Below are 22,346 nucleotides of genomic sequence, written 5' to 3'. Positions count from 1 at the left end.
AATGTGGAAGGATGCACAGAAGAAAAAAATTGAAAGGGTACGTAATGGATTAATTCATTAGTTTTATTTGGGTCTCTCAAGTCCTGCTCATGGGCCATGGGAACATTCCTAGTGATATTCTCAGTCAGTTGAACATTGGGTTCAATGTTAGGACCTGAGGATTCAGAAAAAATTAAGTCTCTGTAGTATAAATCATATACCCCTAATTACTGAGCAATCTTCTTGGCCCAGAGACACTTTTCTTTTAATTAAAATTTTTTATTTTGGTTTTTGGAATACCGAGTAATGCTCAGATATTATTTCTGGCTTTGCACTCAGGAATCACTCCTTCCAGGTCTTGGGGGACTATATGGGGTTCCAGGAATTGGAAGCAGTTTGGCTGCATGTATGGCAAGAGGCAAATCTGCTGTATTGAACACTCAGGTCGACAGAGGACACATTTAAGTCTGCCAGTCAGATTGAGTAAAAAAAAAAGGGGGGGAGGCATGTTAATGGAGATACAAAGAAAGTGAAGTTATCTGTGTAGAAACTAGGAAAGGAATACTCCTATTGGAAATGACAATTCTGTGATTGCAAAACTATCAGAATTTAAACAATTGTGGAGGGGCCAGAGTGGTGGCGCTAGAGCTAAGGCGTCTGCCTTGCAAGTACTAGCCTAGGACAGACCGTGGTTCAATCCCCCTGCGTCCCATATGGTCCCCCCAAGCCAGGAGCAATTTCTGAGTGCATTGCCCTGAAACCAAAGTGGAGAAGAAATGCCAATGAATTTTACTTCATCAATGTATCAAATACTGATAACATGTGTGTAAGCCCAGACCAGAAAGTGTTGTGGCTTTCACCAATGACCAAATTCAGATGAAGTGCCTGGTGGAATGGGAAAGACAAGTAATTTAGAGTAAACAAGTAAGTTTAAAAGAGAATGGGCAGTAATGAACGGGGAAACAAGAAATGAAAAGTCTCAATAAATTTATAGTACAATGGAACAAAATATGAGGCTGCAGAGTGGTATCCAGAGAGCTGTTAAGTGCCTGAGAATTCCTTTGGGGATAAAATGAAAGACACATTTGGAACACAGAGATGGAAGGCATATTCCAAAGTAATACACAAATGAGAAAATTTGGAGACTAGATAATGGGGGGGGGGGGTCAGGAGGAAGTCCAGCCATGACAGAGAGCATTATGCAGGACACATTATTATAAATATATAGCAATTATTTGTCTGATTTCAAGGACTCAACTATTTTTTTTAATTCCCCTAAGTGGTACTTCACAGGCAAATTATGCAGGCATTTGTTTGCAAATGCAAAATCCTTTGTAATGATCATTGAGCAATTTGTACAATCATGCATTTCTTCAAAGGAGTAATTAATACTGATACTTAAATACTAAGTTGTTAGGCTTGCCATTGCTTATGCATGCCTCAGTCTAGCTGTGATTACGAATCAGCAGACCATTTTGTTAGGGAGTGGGTGTGCAGGTCTCTCCACTTCTACAGTTGTATACTGATTTGCTAACTAAAAGTAACAATCAAAACAACCATGACTCTTGCCTTTTTATTTTTCTGTCCTTATGAATTTTCTCCCTATTGAAGGAGAAAAAGAATATCCTACTCATATATCAATCAGACATATATAATACAGATTTGACAAATGCTTTTATATTGTAGTATTTTTGTATTGGTATTTGGTAAATGTATATTTGTGGTAAGTCACTATTTCTTATGACTATACAGTATATGTCATTATCACAAGACTCTTCGATATTGTTTTGCTGTTGTTTTGTTTTTGATTTGGGAGCCTCAGGATTTATTCCTGGCTCTGTGCTCAGGGATTCAATACTCAGAAATGAATACCAGAGATTGAACCTGGGTTGGCCACACTCAAGGAACCACACCACCTGATGTACCATTTCTCTGGCTCCAAGACTCCTTTTGAATATTATAATCTCAGCAGCCTGATGCCAAAGGAAATGTGGATCTCTTCAGGTCTCAGTCATTTGTAGATATTGGTGGATAATGGGTGGTTTCATTTGACTTTTCAAGATCTTGGACTTCTTTGCAGAAATTCCTAACCATTTTGGGGCCTACTTTCCCGTTTTCAGAAAAAAATATTTAATGCCTTTCCTAAAAATAATCTTTATTAAGAAAACGCATGAAAAGTGCCCCCCCCCCCGTTAGACCTAAACTTCTTCGCACCCCCACCTTCACCACCACCCACACACACCTACTCGTGGTTTTAGCACCCCCTAGTGGTAATACTCCCCACTTTAGGAAAGACTAATACAAGGTTTTAGAAGGTTTTCCGAATAACTTTGCCTTGAAAGTAACATATGTCATGTCTAGTCACATTCAAAGGATGAGAGCCAAAATTATGGGTGCAAAGAGGGTTTTTAGAATAAAACAAATGTTCACTCTTATCTTACATCTCTATACTATATAATAGAGTCACCATCTACTTTGGTGGTTAGCCCAGCATCTCCTACTAACAATGGAAAAGAATGAGCATTTCAATATAAAAGATATCCATATTAATATCTGCTGCTCTTTTTCTAGGTGAAGTTTGAAAGAGCTCAGAATTCTACATTAAAGAAGAGAATCAGGGGCTGGAGCAGTGGCACAAGCTGTAGGGCATTTGCCTTGCATGGTCTAACCTAGGACGGACCGTGGTTCGACCCTCCTGCATCCCATATGGTCCCCCAAGCCAGGAGCGATTTCTGAGTGCATAGCCAGGGGTAACCCCTGAGCGTCACCGGGTGTGACCCCTTACCAAATAGATAATCAATAAAAGAAAGAATGATTCAGTAGAGTTTAATGCTCATTAGATGGCAAATAAATGAGCCAGTATGGGGAGTGTATTTGTTTTATAGGAATGATATGCCTAGAAATAAAAAATAACCATGAGCTTCACAATGTTTACCTCAAAGCTAACATCAGTTATATATTTACACCATAGGGCATTTATTGACTCCTTATTTACAAGATGATATTAGTAACTAGCAGTGATAATAAAGAGGGAGAGTTTTTGGTATAATGAAAAGTGATCACAGGATGGGCTATTGGGATAAGATAGCAAGTAGGGAGTTTGCCTTGCTGCTGACACTGGTTCCTTCTTTGGTATATACATCATATAATAAAATGGTCCCTTGAGCCCACCAAGAGTTTTCCCTGAGCAAGCACAGAAGCAGAAATAAACCCTGAGCACCACTGGGTGTGGCCCAAATCTCCAAGATAAATAAATAGCAATATGAAAAGCATTTGTACTCAGACAATACCTCTGATCAAATTTGAATTGAAGACTAGATAAACAGTCATTCCCCATCATGATCATTGTATAAAAAATATGTTCTTCATTTTTGCCATTTTATTCATAGCACATATTCTTTCTATAAATATTTTTCTAATTATTTTGTTTGCATACTTCTTTAGCTTGCATATAATATATATTGTATAGTGTATTCAATGTACTCTGAGGTTTATGGTTTTCATTTTCTGGTATGCTGGTGGGATTTTTCTTTATTCAAATGCCAAGCATTTGAACCTAGATAAATGCATACAGACTGCCAGTATGCAGAACTCAATATATCTACTCAGCATAATGAACTAAAATCTCATGTATTAAGGTGTCATTTTTTTCTTAACTTTGAAAAATACAGAGGTAGACAGTTAAAGTGAAAATGTAAAAGTAATCTTATTTCTTTTTTAATATTCTTTGGTTAGATGTGAATTTAAGTAATTTCCCAGGGTAAAGCCCTGCTCTTTCTTGTCCTCCCCCAAATTTTCATATAAAAATAAGTATTTTATTTATTTATTTTGGTTTGGGGGCCAAACCCTGTGATGCTCAGGGTTACTCTTGGCTATGCACTCAGAAATTGCTTCTGGTTTAGGGAATCAGAGGGGATGCCCACGGATCAAACTGTGGTCTGTCCTAGGTCAGGCACGTGCAAGGCAAACACCCTACCACAGAGCCACTGCTCTGGCCCCCCCAAAAATCTGTATTTTAAAGACAGCTTCAGAGCAATATCAAAAACTCATCACCTCCCTAAGAAAGAGCCTAAGAATTCATGGTTGGAGAAGACAGAAATCAACTTTGTTGTTTTTTGCTTTGTTTGTTTTTTCCTTGTTTATTTAGGGGCCACACCCAGTAGCACTCAGGGATTACTCCTGGCTTTGTGCTCAGAAATCACTCCTGGCTTGAAGAACCATATGGGATGCCGGGAATTGAACTGGGTCTGCCTGGTGCAAGGAAACGCCCTACTGCTGTGCTATCTCTCAACGCAGAAATCGACTTTTTATTATAGATTGATTTAAACAGAGGCAAAGAAAATTATGCTTAGAAGAAAATAGTCAAGGGGACTACCTTTAAAATATCTCAGCTCTATACTGTCATGGACTCATATTTGCAACTCAGAGGAATGGCCATAAATATTTATTAGATGTTTAATTAAATTATATATGTTATATGTCAAATTTTAGTAATGTTATTAGAGCTTGTTGGCTGAAATCTTGAGTCTTTCTCTTCTCTTTTCTCTCTCTAATTTTCTGCCTCAGAGATGGGTCCCTTGAGTCAACTACTTTCTTAATTATTTTTTAATATCTTTAAATACTGTGTTTATAAACATGATTGTAGTTAGGTTTCATAAAAAGAACACTCCCCTTCACCAGTGCAACATTCTCATCACCATGATCCAATCTCCCTATGATTCCCGGCCTGTATTTGAGATAGACTTTCTACTTCCCTCACACATTAACATTGTTATGTCAGTGCAGTTATTTTTCTAACTGCACTCATCACTCTGTGGTGAGCTTCATATAGTGAGCTGGTCCTTCTGGCCCTAATCTCTGGGAATTATTTTATTTTTCTTAAAACCCATAGATGAGTGAGACTATTCTGTGTCTATCTCTCTCCCTCTGCTTTATTTAACTCAGCATAATAGATTCCATATGCAGGCATGTATAGGAAAATTTCATGACTTCATCTCTCCTGACAACTGTATAATATTCCATTGTGGATATGTAACACAGTTTCTTTAGCCAGTCATCGGTTGAAGGGCATCTTGGTTGTTTCCAGAGTCTGGCTATTGTAAATAGTGTTGTAATGAATATAGGTGTGATGAAGGGATTTTTGTATTGTGTTTTTTAGTTATTAGGGTATATCCCTAGGAATGGTATCGCTGAATCATATGAGAGCTAAATTTCTACTTTTTTGAGAAATCTCCATGTTGTTTTCCATATGGGCTGGACTAGACAGCATTCTGACAAGCAGTGCATGAGCATTCCTTTCTCTCCACATCCCTGAGAGCACTGATTGTTCTTGTTCTATGTGAAAAATGCCAGTCTCTGTGGTGTGAGATGGTAATTCATTGTTCTTTTGATTTGCATCTTCCTGATGATTAGTAATGTGGAATATTTTTATGTATCTTTTGGCCATTTGTATTTCTTCTTTGATATATTATCTGTTCATTTCTTCTCCCCATTTTTGATGGGGTTAGATGTTTCTTTTTACGTTCTGTCAGTACCTTGTTTATCTTAGATATTAGCACATTATCTAATGGGTATTGGGTGAATAGCTTCTTCCATTCTCTGTATGGCTTTTATATCCTAGGTAGTATTTCTTTTGAGGTGCAGAAGCTTCTCAGCTTAAGATAGTCCCATCTGTTTATCTTTACTTCGACTTGTTTGGAGAGTGCTGTTACCTTCTTGAAGATTCCTTTAGACTTAATGTCTTGGAGTGTTTTACCTATGTGTTGCTCTATATACCTTATGGTTTTGGGTCTGATATCAAGGTCTTTAGTCCATTTGCATTTGACCTTTGTGCATGGTTTTAAATGGAGATCTGAATTTTTTTTTTGCAAGTGGTTGACCAGTTGTCCCAACACTACTTGTTGAAGAGGCTTTCCTTGCTCCATTTTGCATTTCTTGTCCCTTTATCAAAGATTAGTTGATTGTATCTAGGGAACATTCTCTTAATAGTCTATTCCACTGATCTGAGAATCTGTCTTTATTTCAATACCATGCTGTTTTAATGACTATAGCTTTGTAATACAGTTTAAAGTTGGGGAAAGTGATGCCTCCCATTGTGACAAAACTCAATGAAATGAATGCTTCACCTAGAATATTGCACCCAGCCAGACTCACTTTCTAAAAGTGAACATGGCTTCATGGATAAACAACAGCTCAGAAATTTTACAGACTCAAAACCATCCTTAAAAAAAAAAACCCTGAAAGGCCTACTTTCTTTATTTTTTGTTTCTGGATTGTATTTGGAAAATGGGGCACATTTAGGAGATTAATAAGTGAAGTGAAATGTAGTCATTTACTGTTTTGGACTCTCCTACAATCAAATCCTCTTAAATCTACCTCACGTCACAGGTCAGTCTTTCCAAAAATCACATATTTGTGCAATGCAGTGCTATTAGGAGGAAATAGAAGAGACTCTTGTCTCTGTGACAATATGCATGGACCTTGAGGACATTACACAAAATAGGATAAGTCAGATAGACAGTCTGTTACTATGGTCTCTCTTCTATGTGGGATCTGATATATCAGATTTCTAGAAATAGAGATCAGAAGAGTGGCTGGTAGAAATCAACCTTGGAGTTTGAGATGCTTAGCTGAAAAGTAAAGAATGCAAATGTAGAGTTATTATGCAGCCGTCAGGAGAGATAAAATCATAAAATTTTCCTATATATGGATGGACATGGAAACTATTATGCTGAGTAAAATAAGTCAGAGGAAAAGATGGACACACAGAACAGTCTCACTCATCTTTGGATTTTAAGAAAAATAAAAGACATTACTGTAATGATGCCCAGAGACAATAGAAATGAGAGCCAGAATGACCAGCTCACAATATGAAGTTCACCACAAAAAGTGGTTGGTGAGTGCAGTTAGAGAAATAACTACACTAATAACTATCATAGCAATGTTAGAGAGAGAAGTAGAATGCCTGTCGAATACAGGTAGGGGTGGGGGGAGGAGGGAGATGGGGAGCATTGGTGGTGGAAATATTGCACTGGTGAAGACTGAAACCCAACAAAAAACATGTTTGTAATCATGGTGCCTAAATAAAGATATAAAAAAACAAAAATAAGCAAGTTTCCAAACCCTTTCCCTTTCAATTTTTTTAAAGTATAACTGGAAGCATTATGTACAACATGAAGGCTCTAGTTGCCAACTATATTTTGTATAGATAAAAACTGCTAAGAAAACAGATAGAAAATAAGGAAGTCTTAGTGTAAACTGATGGGTATAAAATAAATTTACTTTGGTGACTATTTCACAGTCATTTGATAGAGACAGTATCATTTCATTATATTGAACCCTTTAAATGTAGTCAATGGGATATACCCAACATCTCCCAGTGAAAAGTTAAAGAATATCAGGGAATTAGTAAAGGGGCCAGAGAACATATAACCAACTCCATAGTTTTATCCCTGACACCATGCAGTCTCCTGAGCAAACCCAGATATCACTCTCAGGTCCCAAAGCATTGCCAGGGTAGCTTCGGTTGTTTGCATTGTAGGACCTAAGCAGTACCACATTCTCTTTGAACCCTAGCATTGACCCACCTTTTGGCCAACTATTACCAAGAATGACCACCAAGGTTCCCGAATACCATTTGGGAGCCCCCCAAATGTACAAAAGATATATATGCATACATAATTATAAAATAACAATTTTAATGATTGTATCTTATTATACATAAACTTTTCAGAAATATATAAGCAGTTGAGAAGTGTAATATGAACTTTAGGGAAATTAATGTGACGGTAATTAAGGAGACTTAAAATAAGCTTTTCAAATACTAACAGGATCAGAAACAACCAGAGTTAGTGAGGATGTGATGAGAGATGAATCCACTTTTACCATTAATGAAAATGTCATCTGACTCATCCACTGTGGAAAACACTAGAAAGAGTTCTTCAGTACCTAAGAATAAATCTTCTTTATAATGCAGCGGTTCTACTTCTTAGCATCTACCCAAAAATACAAAAAGGATTAATTTAAAAAATATCTGTATATCTATGTTCACCACAGGGCTTAGCATATAAACAAGGATATAAAAATAAGACAAATGTACACCATATGAACAGATCAAGAATTGTGGTACACATGGGGTCAGTGAGATAGCATGGAGGTAAGGCGTTTGTTTGCCTTACATGCAGAAGGATGGTGGTTCAAATCCCGGCATCCCATATGGTCCCCCGAGCCTGCCAGGAGTGATTTGTGAGCACAGAGCCAGGAGTAACCCCTGAGTGCTGCCGTGTGTGACCCAAATCCCCCCCCCAAAAAAAAAGAATTGTGGTACATGTGCACAATGGAATATTATGAAGCTCTAAAAGAAATAAAATCCTGCACTTTCATAGAGTGTATCATGTTAAGTGAAGTAAGTTCGAGGAAAAAGGACAAATATCTGAGGAGGTCCCTTATCTGGGGATACATAGAAAAACAAAACAAGGACAAAATAGACATAATTGAATGATGTCAAACTCTGAATCTTTGGAAAATTGACATTATCAAAAAGTAGAGAGTAGGAGGGTGGTGAGGGTGGAGGGACTTGAGCAAAGTGCCATAATTTGTACATCAAAGTCATACAAGTAAACACAACTAACAATGTTGCCTAAACCATAATTTTAAAAATAATAAGAAGGAAAAAGCCTGTGGTGGGTCTGTTTGCATCTAAACTCAAACATGGAATGAAGAAGAAGATTTGAGTGACCAGTGGATTATGTCATGAATGAGCCTTGGAGCAGTGAGAGAGGATCCCAGGTGACCAAGGCTGCTTCATCCTCATCAGGAAGTCATTAAGGCATCAATTTGCAAGAGAAAAACACCCTTTATTTTGATCAAAAACAAACATCCTTTCTGCCAGCCCAGCATTACGATGAACTTGGGGAGCAGATGGTCATAAATGTGGAGTTGGAGCTTGGTGAAGAGAGAGAAGAAAGCCAGTAGGTGAATTCTGGAAAGGGCTCAGAAGAGAAGGCTCCTGGGATCATAGGCAGGAAATGAAACTCGGAAAAATATTTCAGAAAGAGGCAGGAGGAAGAAAGTGGGGCTTCCGATATGGTAATGTGTGGAGAGGGTTTAGCATAGGTCAGACAACATGGGCTTCCCAACAAATTTTATTATTGAGTAAGGACATTAAAGTATTATTGAAATTAAGAGGTCTGAAATGAAGATTGATTTTGTGACAGTTTCAAATGCCCTCTTGTTACAATATATAGAGAGAATATATTTAGAAGAGAGAAATAGAGCATCTGATAGATAAATCTGCTCTCTGGTCTTCCCCAAATATTCTGATTTTGAGAGTTGATATTTATCTTTTATATCCCATACACTGAACTGTGAAAGACTTAGTGACTCCATTTTTGTTGCATCAAAGTTGTTGTTTGTGCTTTTTAAGAACACAGGGCATTAGCCAGATGGCAGGGCTGAATTCTGGCTGCTTGTTTTCTAGACTCATAAGTTTGAGCAAATAGCACCTTTTGTTCCTTGGCTTTGTTTTATTGTGCTTTGAATCACATCCAACAATGCTCAAGGCTTACTCTTGACTCTGCTCAGGGATCACTCCTGAAAGTGGTCATGAAATTTAACCCAGGTTGGCTGCACAAGGCAAGATTCCTCTCTGCTGTACTATCTCTCCACAACCTTATTCCTCATTTTTATCTTTAAAATATGCTGGTTAGATTATCTATTTCAGTTTGCTATTAAAACATTATCTAACCTAATAAAAGTTCCATCATTCCTGTATTTAACATTTTCTACTTCCTCCTGATTCCATGTTCTGTGAGAACAATAGTGATCCTTCACTCAGAGGTTGCTCTCACAGGGAATTGTGACCCCAAAATTATGGGTAAAGTTTTGATGTAAGATGAGGATGATAACATGTGTGAAACCAGCTGACTCTTGGCTCATTTTTGAGTAAGTGATATCCTGGAGCTGAACATCAGAGGAATCTTAGTGGTGGAAAATTTGTGGAAACTAATCATTCACTCTAATAAAATATTCCCAGGTTTTTATTACTCTATATTTTAAGCTTAGAAATATGGGGACATGAGATATAAAGAGGTTGATTACGCCATCCAAAGTTAAAAGAATAAATTAGTAAAATGGAAGTGAACAAGTATTATCAGAGCCTAAACCAACTCTGGAATATAAAATCGAAGTATGTTTTACTGAGCAGTTTTCTCTCTGTCCCTATACTTACTTCTTTAAGAAAGAAAATGTGGGGGTTGAAGTGATGGCACAAGCCATAAGGCCTAGTCTAAGATGTCTTATATAGTCCCCCAAGCCAGGAGCAATTTCTGAGCACAGAGCTAGCAGTAACCCCTGAGCCTCACTGGGTGTGCCCCCCCCACAAAAAATAACCAAAGAAAATGAATGTGTACCATCTTACATATTCATTGTACTTTACAGAATACTTTCAAATAATTACTTTAAAAGACATAGGATCTTTCAAACATGGCAAAAGTCTATTGCAGTGATAGTACAACTACATTCACCAAGTGAATAGAAAAATAGGGGTTCACGACAATTTAAAATATTTCCAAATAACAATTTAAAACTCTCTTCTTGGGGTCAGAGCTATAGCACAACAGTTAGGCATGAATTTACTTGGCACATGACCAACCTGAGTTCAGTCCTCAGCATCCCTTATGGTCTTGAGCCTGGTAGGAGTAATTTCTGAGCCCAGAACCAAAAACACACCAAAAACACACCAAAAAACCACAACCAAAAACCTCTCTTCCTCATTAGCCCAACTAGGTGAAACTAAATTGTTGTGTATGTAAACATTTTATGGGATTATTATGTTACTGACCCTACCCTTATTGATGATTGTGCCCTACCCTAGGGTGTGACCTGGCATTCTGCCCCCATCTGAAGTCCCAAATTTGACATAAGGCACTATTACTATCTCGGCAATTGCTTCTCCTTTTTTAAATGTCCATGTAACTGGTACAATGATTTCTCCCATAGAATCTGAGTCAATGACACCAGTGGTTACTGATATACCCTTTATGCCAAGAATCAAACCAATAGTATCTGGGGGTGGTGGGCCCACAATGCCAGTTTCTAACATGTAAGTGCATGTCCTGGGTAAATTGTAATGTCCTCTTGGCATAATATGTCTAATCCGGCACTCCCTGATGTGTAGTAAATTAATTCCCTTATCGTGATGAATTTTTTTGGGCTGGGCTTGGAAGGATTATTGTCTGTGAACTTTGCCCCTGATTTAAAAGGGCCCGGGGGCAGGAGGGGGGAGGCCCTGTGGCGTTTCCCTGCATCTTGTATGTGTGCCCTCATGGAGCTGAATTTATAAGGAAACGGCAATTTCTTTTGATATGCCCCTGCTTTCCACAATGGTAGCAGGCGAGTTGCCTCCTGGGGATTGTGTTGAAACCTCTACTCAGGTTATTATCAATGAGGTTTCCGGATCTGCAATCTTTTGCCCAGTGGCGACCCTTTTTGCATTTGGGGCAAAGACCTGGTTTATAGAAAGTGTCCTGTCCCCAAGGGGAGTAAGGCATCATTCCCTTGGTAACTGGGAAGGTTTGTACCGAGTCTAAGTGGGGTGGAGGTTGGGGTTCCCTATAGACATTCTGACAGGCATAAAGGAAATCATTCACATCTGCCTTTTTATTTAATGTATTCAATACTAACCTACAGGTCGAATTTGCATTATGATAAGCCAAAGATTTTACTAGGAAGTTTCTCATCTCCTCATCTTCGACTTGTAACTTCAGAGCATCTTTAATCTTACCTACAAACTCTGCATATAACTCATAAGGGCCTTGGGTAATTTTTTAAAAGTTTCCTCTACCAATGCTGTTAGAATCAATTTTTTCCCATGATGACAATGCAATATCCTAATTAAATTTAAGATTTCTTTAGGTAAAGCTGCTTGTGTCTGAATATTTGCAAATTGATTTTCTGCCATCAATAGTTTATATGATAGAGCAACACCTGCCACTTGTTTTTTCGTACCATCCGGGCTATATAATTTGGCATTTATGCCTTCTGAATAGTACACTTCCCATTCAGCTCGCTGGTTAGATGACAGGCATATTTCAGTGATTCTTTTAAAATCATACAAAGTCCAAGATGAGTTATGACTCCAAATCTTAGTAACTCCACACTGTATGGCGATTTTGGACCACACTCTTTACATGTGTTTTTAAACCTATCTAATTCTTCCATCTGATAGGGTACATAGTTAGAAACATTTACCCCATGTAAAGGGGATGAGGCCGGATTAGCAAAATTACTCTGAATAGAGCTCTGAGGCCATGCGTGTGGTTCATCATCTGAATCTGCACTGTTGTGTGATTCAATTTTGTGAATAAAATCAGGCCTCACTTCTGGAGTTAGCACCGGAGGTTGATCATTGAGTCACTACTGTCATGCAATTCGCTAGAATCAGGCTTAACTTTCCGAGTTGTTTTTCTTCCAGCAAAAATTCCTATATTGTTGATGGTGGGGCTGAATTTGTCAGCCCGCACCCTGGTCTGAATTTTCATCGGAAAGATTTCCTTATTATCCATACTGGTTTTAGCCTCACCATTTCTACACTTTCTATTTCCTAAATACCAGCCAATAACTATGCTCACAGTAACAAGGTGAGCCAACACAGAAATTCCACAAACTATGATGGCTGGAGTCAATGCAATTTTCATTTGAAATATAGACCACAACCATCCAACTGCAGTATTTGTCCTTAGATCAAAACCAATTAGTTTTAAACAAAATGGAATAATTCACTTGTATAATAGAGAACCAATGCATAAGCAAAAAGGTGGCAGAATCCACATGACTAACCACAGAAACCATTTAATGGTAAGCACAGGAAATTTTCAATGAAGTATTTCACTTACAGTTATTGAGGGTCCAGGTTCAGTCTGTCCGGGCGCCATTATGTTGCAAGTCAGCCCCTGAAGAGGTTGACTGATGGAGGGATGGAGGTCTTTCCCCTCCAGCTCAGAACATGCCGTCTGCCACCCTGTTCAGCCAGTGGTTCTGAGATGAACAGCTCGCAGACAGTCAGGCTTGTGGAAATATTAGCTTTATTCGGTGGACAAGACTGAAGTCCAAAGCCTCAGCATCAGTTTCAGCCAAAAGCCCCTCGCCTTCCACAGACCCTTGTTTTTATCCCCCAGAATCAGGTACCACCCTAGGGTGGGGGCAGAATGCCAGGTCACACCCTAAGGTAGGGCACAATCACTGATCAGGGTAGGGTCAGGAACATAATAATCCCATAAATGTTTACATATACAACACTAAATTATTTTTTAGAGTGGAAGTTTTGAGAATACTATAAAACATGTAGCAAATATTTGCCTAGATTTTCTGTCTACCACTATTTTTATTTGATTCTGTACATAGGTGGAATTAGCTGCAAACCCCACTATTCCTTGTTCATATCAATTTGTTTAATTTGTTTGTTATAATAGTTATTATCTGTAGACATTTAAGTAACATAAAATTAAAGGTTAAGTAAAGATTACTTCTATTCTCTTTCTCTCTATTTATCATTCTCTCTATCTCTTCCCCCATCCCAAACACACACACACACACACACACACACACACACACACACACACACACACACTACTGGCATGCTCTAGGGAACCAAATATGGTGTCAGAGGTTAAAACTAGGTCGGTCTCATGCAAGGGAAGTATCTTACCTATTATATTATCTTTCTGACCCTCAATTTTCTTTATTATTTTTATTGCATGTTACATAATCACACCAGTCAAAGTAATTGACCATTCAAATTTGAGTCCAGATAATTTATTTAAATAACAATGACCATTTATTCTGGGGATATTTTGCTTTAATGCTTCTTTTCAATCTCTTCTACTGTATGGAGTTGTTATGCATCTCATCTTCCAATGCATTAATTCCATCCTCAGCTGCTGTTAACCTATGAGAAAGCTCATCCATTTTGTTCTTCAACTCGTCTACTGAGTTTTTCAGACCTGTTATTTGACCTGATATTTCAGTTTGGAGTTTTCTGATTTCTATCTTCATATTCTCTCATATCTCAATATCTCTCATATTAGTTTTCTGTTCTATACTTTCTTTGAGTTCTGTGAGCATCCTCCATATTTCTTCTCTAAATTCTATATCTGAAAGACTAACTAGGTGGTTGGTCATTGTTGGGTCATCAGAGTTGCTATCTTCATTTTCTATGCCTGATATTGGTCTGCATAGTTTTCCCATTCTCACGCCTGTGTTGTGGGATTTTCTACGTGTTGTGGTGGTATTCATTGGCTAGAGGGAGTGCAAGGCCGCAAAACAAAGCAGAGTGGCTACGCTCCCTTGCTTCCACCCCTTAAGAGGTGGGCTTAAGGGTCCAGCAGAGTCAGCTTTATCTGCAGTCTCCAGCCCAGAAAGATTCACCTCAGCCCAGGCAAGCCCTCAGGGGATGAGTGCCAGAGAAGATCAAAGTGCCCAGGTTGAAGCAAGCTGGGGGACGCCTCAAAATGTCTGCCAAGCTTAAGGGGCCCAGCAGAGTCAGCTTTATCCGCTGTCTCTGGCCTGGAAAGACTCCTATTCTGATGATTTTTTAAGGACACTAGATCAAAGATGTTTTATTACCTTCTATCTCTAGTACCAGAAATATTGTCATTTTTCATTCACAAGTGTAAAATACTGATTTACCCCCAGAGAAAGAAATATGAAAATCTTCTGCTTTAAATCCCACAGATTAAATGTAGACATTTTTATTTGTCAATTACAGCTCAAAAAATGCAATGAGGATGCAACTCAGTTTTTCAAACATTTGATTGTTCATTTACCCCTATTCTTGTCAAAGGCCTATTTTTATTAAATGTTTCACAAACTCAAATCTTGCAGAGGCAGAATATTAAGTAATCTTACTTTTTCTATTCACTGGCTCATTTAACATAAAAAAGTAAATGGCATCACAGCTTACTTCATTTATTTTTATATTGCCTTATTTTTTTTTTACTAAAATTGCTAAAGAAAAAAGCCTTAGGATTTATAATGTGAAAGTATAAGTGATTGGTTGGATGTAAATTTTCAGTTAATCATAAAGAATATTGTTTGGGGGGGGGTCTACAAGGCCTTCTGCATAGTGGCATTAAAGACAGGGGAATATTTTGAAACTAATATTTCACAAAATGTTAATGAGATATGTTCTTAATGACTATTATTTTATTTGTGGATTTTAATGGATATGTTGGGGTACAGTTCTATTTACCCTAAGAAGAATTTCTTAAGTAGTAAATGACTCTGGATTTTTATAATGAATGTTTTTCTGTTTCTCATGGATTTGTATCTACTACATGGCTAAGGAAATTTAAAAGCACTTGAGAATAGAGTTTAAGGCTTTGCAATTGCACGTGTTTTTGAGCAAATTTTCTCAGGTTGATCTCTGAGGCAGAAGAATTCTGAGATTGATCTGAATGTTCAGGAAAACAGGATGAGACTTGGGGGAGTCATAAGTGAATATAGAGTGCCTGTTATTTGCCTGTTATTAAATAGGGTTGGAAGAGAACATAAGCTCAGTGAAAGTAAATCATTTGGGTGAAGGCAACTCTAACAGCCCCTTAATATTGGAATAATTTCCTTTTTCCTCCCCAATATCTGATTATCTAAGCAATTGGCTGTATAGATCTTCTTGAGAAGTTATCTTGAGACGATAACTAGAAGATTCTTTATGAGATATTGGTTAAGGATCCCTCTTCTTTCAAAAAATTTCTCATCCTAACATTGACTTTGAGGCAGAAACTGGAGAAAAAAATGAAGATTTCATATTGGGAAATTTTTCATGGTCTGTTTTATAGATATGTAGCGATACACTTACTGACTGTCCACTCAGTTGATCATAGAGGCATGTTCTATTAATTATCTCTGTAATGAGGTCTCAGTTTCTAATTATAACTCTGACCTTGCTGCTCATTGCAATGATTACAGTCAAGTTTTTTTTTTTACATTTAAACACTGACCCCTGGCCTCTGTCAGTTGGGAGTTCCATTATCCCTGTTGTTCTGGCCCACTGAAGTCATGGCATCTCTTCTCATTAATCTTTGTCTATATAGGATAACTATGATTGAACTTCTTTGTGCTATGAGTTGCATGAGCCAAAATAAAGTGAAACCTAAACTATGGTCATCTAATAGGTTTTCCAATTTACATGATGACCCTTCACAGGTCTCACTCCATTGAGCCTTTTTTTCCACTCTTCTACTCTTCACGTTGGAGGATGTCATTTCCATCTGCTTTGCAATTATGGGCCATGCTCCACTCTCAGGAGCCATAATAGCTATGCGTGTGAGCTGTGCTACATTTCTATGCATAGCTGATTTGTTTACAGTTCCAACCTTTAGAAATATAGGTGGTGAACTTGGGTCTCTAGGTTGGGACATCACTTAGGTGAATCCGAGGTTTTGATTAGGTAGGGTCCTGATATAGAAGGCTTGGGAGGATAATCCATTTACAGCATCATTCAAGTTAACAAAACTGATTTTTTTGCTATGTAGATCTGATGTCTCTATTTTGACGAGAATTGGAAACATTAAAAAATCTAATAAAAAATTCTGAATTGAAATCTTTCAGTCTTTAGGAACTATTATTTTTACCTCCTCCATACTGCCCTCTCATCCTCTTACCTCCATCTCTTTCTTTCTCCCTTCTTTCTTTTGTCCATCTCTTGTCCCTCTCTTCTTCCCTTCCTTGCTTCCTACCTCCCTCCTTCCCTTGCTTCCTCCTTCCCTACTTCCCTTGCTTTCTTTCTCCCTTTCTCTCTCCTTTCCTGCCTTCCTCCCTCCCTCATTCTTTCTTCCTTTCATTTTCTTCCTTTCCTTGTTCCTTACTACTTCCTTCCTTCTTTCTTTCTTACCTTCTTTTCTTTCTTCTTCTTTCCTCCATTTCTTCCTTTATTTCTTACTCCTTCTGGTATAAATTGCCTAGATTTATCTGTGATTATTTTCTCTTAATTTGTGGATATGGAAATTCTTTCTAATTTTTATAAATGACTGGCTTTACTTTTTATCCAGACTTCCTAAAATGACTCATATGTCTGCATAATTGTGTCAATCAATGTTTCCAGAGAAGCTATGTTCGAATCCCCTACATTCAATAAAGTTTTTGATTTTTGTTTTTGGTGTTTTGGTGGTTTTTTTTTTCTTTGCGGGCCACACTCAGTGACACTCAGGGGTTATTCCCTGCTATGTGCTCAGAAATTGCTTCTGGTTTGGGGGACCATCGGGGCTGCCGGGGGACCAGACCAAGGTTCGTCCTAGGTTAGCACATGCAAGGCAAACACCCTACCACTTGTGCCACCACTCTGGCCCCTCAATGAAGTTTTTATCTCTACAAATGGATCTGTTTGCAGAAGAATAGATTAGGTTCAGAAGGTCTTAGCTATGCATCAGAGTTTATCTTCTATTAGACTCACTTATGTCTTCTCTGCAAATGCATGTAGCCTCTTGGCTGATCAGGGCTCAGACCCTCTCCAAATTCAATGTGTATGTATATAGCCTTACCCTAGAATATGCCTAAGTAATTATAATTTGAGTGCATGATTAACTTTCCCACTGAATCATTACCTTCTATGCACAAATTAAGTAAAATTTTTTAGCCAGCACAAAAATTGCCAGCTCTCACCTGTAAAATCTGTGGCCTACAGGCTGGAGGATATAGTTGGATCTTCTCACCATCCTTTCTTCTTACCCAGAATGGAACCAATTTTTCAGGAATAACTTAATATGTCAAGTCTCAGAGTTCTATCCAAGGACTCTCAAAATCCATGGACTCCCAAAATTGCTGGGTGTAGCTTTGGAGCCCCCCAAAACATCACCACGGTAGTTTGAATACTGGCCACCTGGAAATAGCATGTTCTTGATCTATGCATTGAATGTATCACCTTGTTGGCTAATATATGATGTTGATCAACTTTTTTTTTTTTTTTTTTTGTCCATCTTAGTTTCGGTCCTTTGAGAATTTCCCACTTATTCTACCATTTTTTTGCTCGGGGACAATTTCTCTTATATTTCTGAATTATCCTATACAATTCCAATAACTTAGTTAGAGCTAATTTTTTGGGTTTCCAAACTGCAAAACAAAACAAAACAAAACAAAAACAACACTCTGATAATTACAACTTGATTTGGGGACTTATTCTATGATTCAGCTTTTCAGAATGTACTTAGCGCATTTCATAGTGTTAAAGAGTACTTTATATATAGGATATTTTCTCCCTGTTTAATAGATTTTCTGTTTCCTATAAAAGTAAGTTTTTGACTAAAAGAATGTTATTCTCCAAAACAGCTTTGCCATGAGCTTCTTCACAGATCTTCCTCTTTTAGTTCATAGGCAGAGGAGTCTGAACACTCTGCAATGTGGCTATCTGGAGCTGATTGAAGATTCAACATCTCCAAGGTCAGATGTGAAGGTCATTTTCAAAGAGTAATTTATGAGAATGCTAAGTGTTGGGATCAAGAAAATACTTGGCTATTAAAAAACAAAGATCTATTGGACAGAAACATATCTTTATTAAACAGTCATAGCTATAAAATTGTAATTGTGTTCATATGTATGGATTACTCCTAAAATACATACATGGCTTTCTAATTGTAATAAGATGAGTTTAAAATTGGGTAGTAGTTAAAAGTATCACTGTGAAAGCCAAGTTAGATATTCATATATGAGTGCAAAATTTCTAAAATACTTTATATATATATTTAAATTATATAGGTATATGTCAGTGTACTCAAAATACATCTCTCTAACATTAAAAAAAATAACTGGGGGGCCGGAGAGATAGCATGGAGGTAAGGCATTTACCTTTCATGCAGAAGGTCATCAGTTCGAATCCCGGCGTCCCACATGGTCCCCCGTGCATGCCAGGAGCAATTTCTGAGCACAGAGCCAGGAAAAAACCCTGAGAAGTGCTGGGTGTGACCCAAAAACCACAAAAAAAAAAAAAAAAAAAAGAAAAAGAAAAAAAAAAAAAAGAAAAAAAATAACTGGAACATTCTCTATACTGCTTTATTTTTCTCAGAAAGTAGATGGTGGGACAACTTTCCTGGACCCTCAGAAGCAGAGATTTTAGTTAATTCAAGCTAAACTGTGAGCGTAAGTCACGGTTCTGGGGACAGAAGGACGTGTCTGCCCACATGTCACTTCAGAGCTCCCACTAAGTTTCAGTTGTGTAACAGCTGGGAGGCAGTCTGCACTTGAAATGCACTTAAACAGCAGTGACCTTTCAGCAAAATTGCATCTCCATTTACCAGGGCATTCAAATGGCAAAAGAAAGGGTCTAAAATAATTTTGCCCGAGTCCCTTCTTTTTAGCAAATTAAGCACAATTATGTACCTGAACATGATGAAAAACATTCTTTCTTGGATTGCATTAGAGCTTAATGTCCATGAAAAGCAACCATTTTTTTTTGCTTTGCTAGGAAGGTCAACATGTGTAGAAGAATCCTGATTTTAATGCGTTTAATGGGAGAAATGAGTGGGACTTCTATGAAACTAAACAGAATTCTACTTCTGAGTAATTAGACTAAAACATTCTCAGCTTCTTTTTAATGTTCCAAACTGGAGGACACTTAAAAGAAACTTCTCTTAGCAACCAGGCCTTCCAGTGACTTCTTCCTTTTTAAAGTCATCAAGAGATGTGGTCTTAGTAACCAAAGATGTATCCCAATTTGGGGGGAAATCTAGCTTCTGGAGCATGTTCATATTTTAAAATTTGATAAATTCTCATACTTGAGGATGGGGCAAGTTGAAATAACAATAAAAGAAAGCATCTTTTCTTATTGTTATTCTTATTTTTATTAACCTCTTTTTTCCAGGTTTTAACTCCTTTCTACAAATTAATAGCTGGAGATTGATTTTTGATTCCCCAAATATAATTACAAACAGTATTGTCAGTCAATATTATGGAGAAAATAGAATAGCTTTACCTTAAAATTGTTCATAAAAGGCAGAGTGTATATGTGTGTGTAAACATGTGGAAAAGTTCAAATTCTAGTCAGTAGATAAAGCGAACATCTCATATCACGAAATTTCCCGACAACAGCTTATCTTAGCACATTTTAACACAACTCATTTTCTCTCCAATGTTGACAAAATTGCTATTTCTGTGGTTGAACACCAGGTGAAGTAGTTGGTTTGGATTGAGAAACCAAGTCAAACAAATGACTTCTCTTGACATATTTGAACTATGCAATCACAATGAGAGGGATTTAAGACTGAGTTCAGAGTAGAGAAACAAGGTTCATGTCTCTCATTTCATATTCTTAGCAAGACAAAGAGCCAACCTGTTTATTAATTCTCTACCTGACTTTAATTATTAGCTTTAAATTAGCTAATTACACATGAGTGAGTTGCATTGGTTGAAATATGTGTGCTCTCCCCATACCCCCTATATTTATACTAAACGTAACACAGATGCATGTACATATACCCTTTGCGAGGAGTAAGACATATTATTTTTCACGTACCCCTACATTTATTGTTCCCCAAAAACAATGGTGAAAATTGACAGTGACACCCCAAAAAAATTCCCTCTACTATACTGGCAGCTCTAAAGTTCTCCTCTGTTCAAACAAGTCCAATAGGAAGATATTCTTTTTTTTTTTTTTTTTTTTTGGTTTTTGGGCCACACCTGGTAACGCTCAGGGGTTACTCTGGCTATGTGCTCAGAAGTTGCTCCTGGCTTGGGGGACCATATGGGAAACCGGGGAGGAAGATATTCTTAAGGGTCCTTTGTTCATTCAGTTGCACCTAGATGGTCCCTTAAATTCTCCTGGTTGTTTTAAAGATTTTATTTCCAGACAATTTGCAATTCCAGATACATTTATGCTGATGGAGCCAAAGAAGCAGACTCATAAGGAGAAATTCAGGATTCCTTGAAGATGCCAAATGAAAAGCCGTGATAGATTCCCTCAAGTAATCAGCCACTCAGCTTTGTTTGGAACACAATTGATCTTGTCAGGGCTAAAAACCCATCTGCCATAGGTACCCTCAACAAGGAAGAATAATTAGAAAATTCCTTAATTAGTGTTGCATTTAATCTTCCATTGTCAAGGTAAACACTTTAATTAAAGTCAATAGACCTCCAGAGTGAGTGCAAACCTACTTGATTTCCTCCCTTCACCAGTTCAACCAATATTACCCTCTGTGATGTGCACAGTCACAAGGGAGGCTTTTCAGCAAAGCAAATGAAGTACTTGGCTCTCAACCAGAGCTGAAGCCTGAGTCACAGGTGAGCAAGTCTTTGTGGCTCAAGAACAAGACAGTTCCTAAGCCACATCTAGGGCTATATCCATGTTTCCAGGGCAGCCTGCAGAAAGTGGAGGAGTCTCATCATGTTTCCAACTTAGTATGCTCAAGGGCTTCAGGGAGCACATAACAAAATGAATATGTCTTGGCCCATTGTGAAAGTCTAATTCAGGTATTTGAATTTTTACAAATTGTCTTTCTTGGGGAGTAGAAATGCTGCTCCCTTTATTTCATCGATGCCCTTCCCATCACACACCACTTCCAGTAGTCCAACTTCTAATTTTTGAGGGTAGAGTTTGTGCAAGCCACCATGGAGACTCAGCTATCTGGTCTAATAAAAGAGTATCCCATTCTCCTGTCACCTCACCAACTTGTTCCTTACCTACTTCCCTGCTGAGTTTTGAAGTTTGGATCTCTTACTCACTTCTTCATAACAAGTATTTCTGAAACACGTATGTATTTGCAGAACAGTTTTTGCTTGTGGAGAGTTAGCAAAAAAAATCACTCAAATGATAAAATCTATATTCTCAGATGTTTGCATTTTAGCAGAAGGGACAGAGAGAAGAAAATTATTGAAGTTTTGCCAGTAGTAGTGTATAAGACTCCATCCAGGATACCAAGTAGATATGGTAGAGGGGATGGAGTTATTGTTATTCTTAGTTATTGCATTTTTGAGACTTTTTAGTGAAATTCATGACTAACTTGGTTGGTAGTTCATTGTGAGGGACCTTGACCCCTGCCTCCCCTTATTTCACTATCCCATCTTCTTCCACGTACATCCCCTTTGATTTATTTCCTTCTTTCTCCTCATCCCTATACTCTTGGGAAAGAGGTGATCTAGGTATCCCCTTCTTTACTACACTGCATTGCCTCAATCAGGGAGAAAACTTGTTTGTTTCTTTGTTTGTTTTGGGAGCCACACCCGGAAGCATTCAGGGTTTACTCCTGGCTCTGTGCTCAGAAATCACTCCTGGCAGGCTTGGTGGACCATATGGGATGCAAAGGATTGAACTCTGATTCCTTCTGGGTTGGCTGCATGCAAGGCTACCACTGTGCTATATCTCTGGCGGCCTCTTCAGGGAGAAATCT

This window comes from Suncus etruscus, chromosome 7 (genome assembly GCF_024139225.1).
Source record: "Suncus etruscus isolate mSunEtr1 chromosome 7, mSunEtr1.pri.cur, whole genome shotgun sequence".
In the NCBI taxonomy this organism is placed as follows: Eukaryota; Metazoa; Chordata; class Mammalia; order Eulipotyphla; family Soricidae; genus Suncus; species Suncus etruscus.
This window is presented reverse-complemented; position numbering follows the sequence as displayed.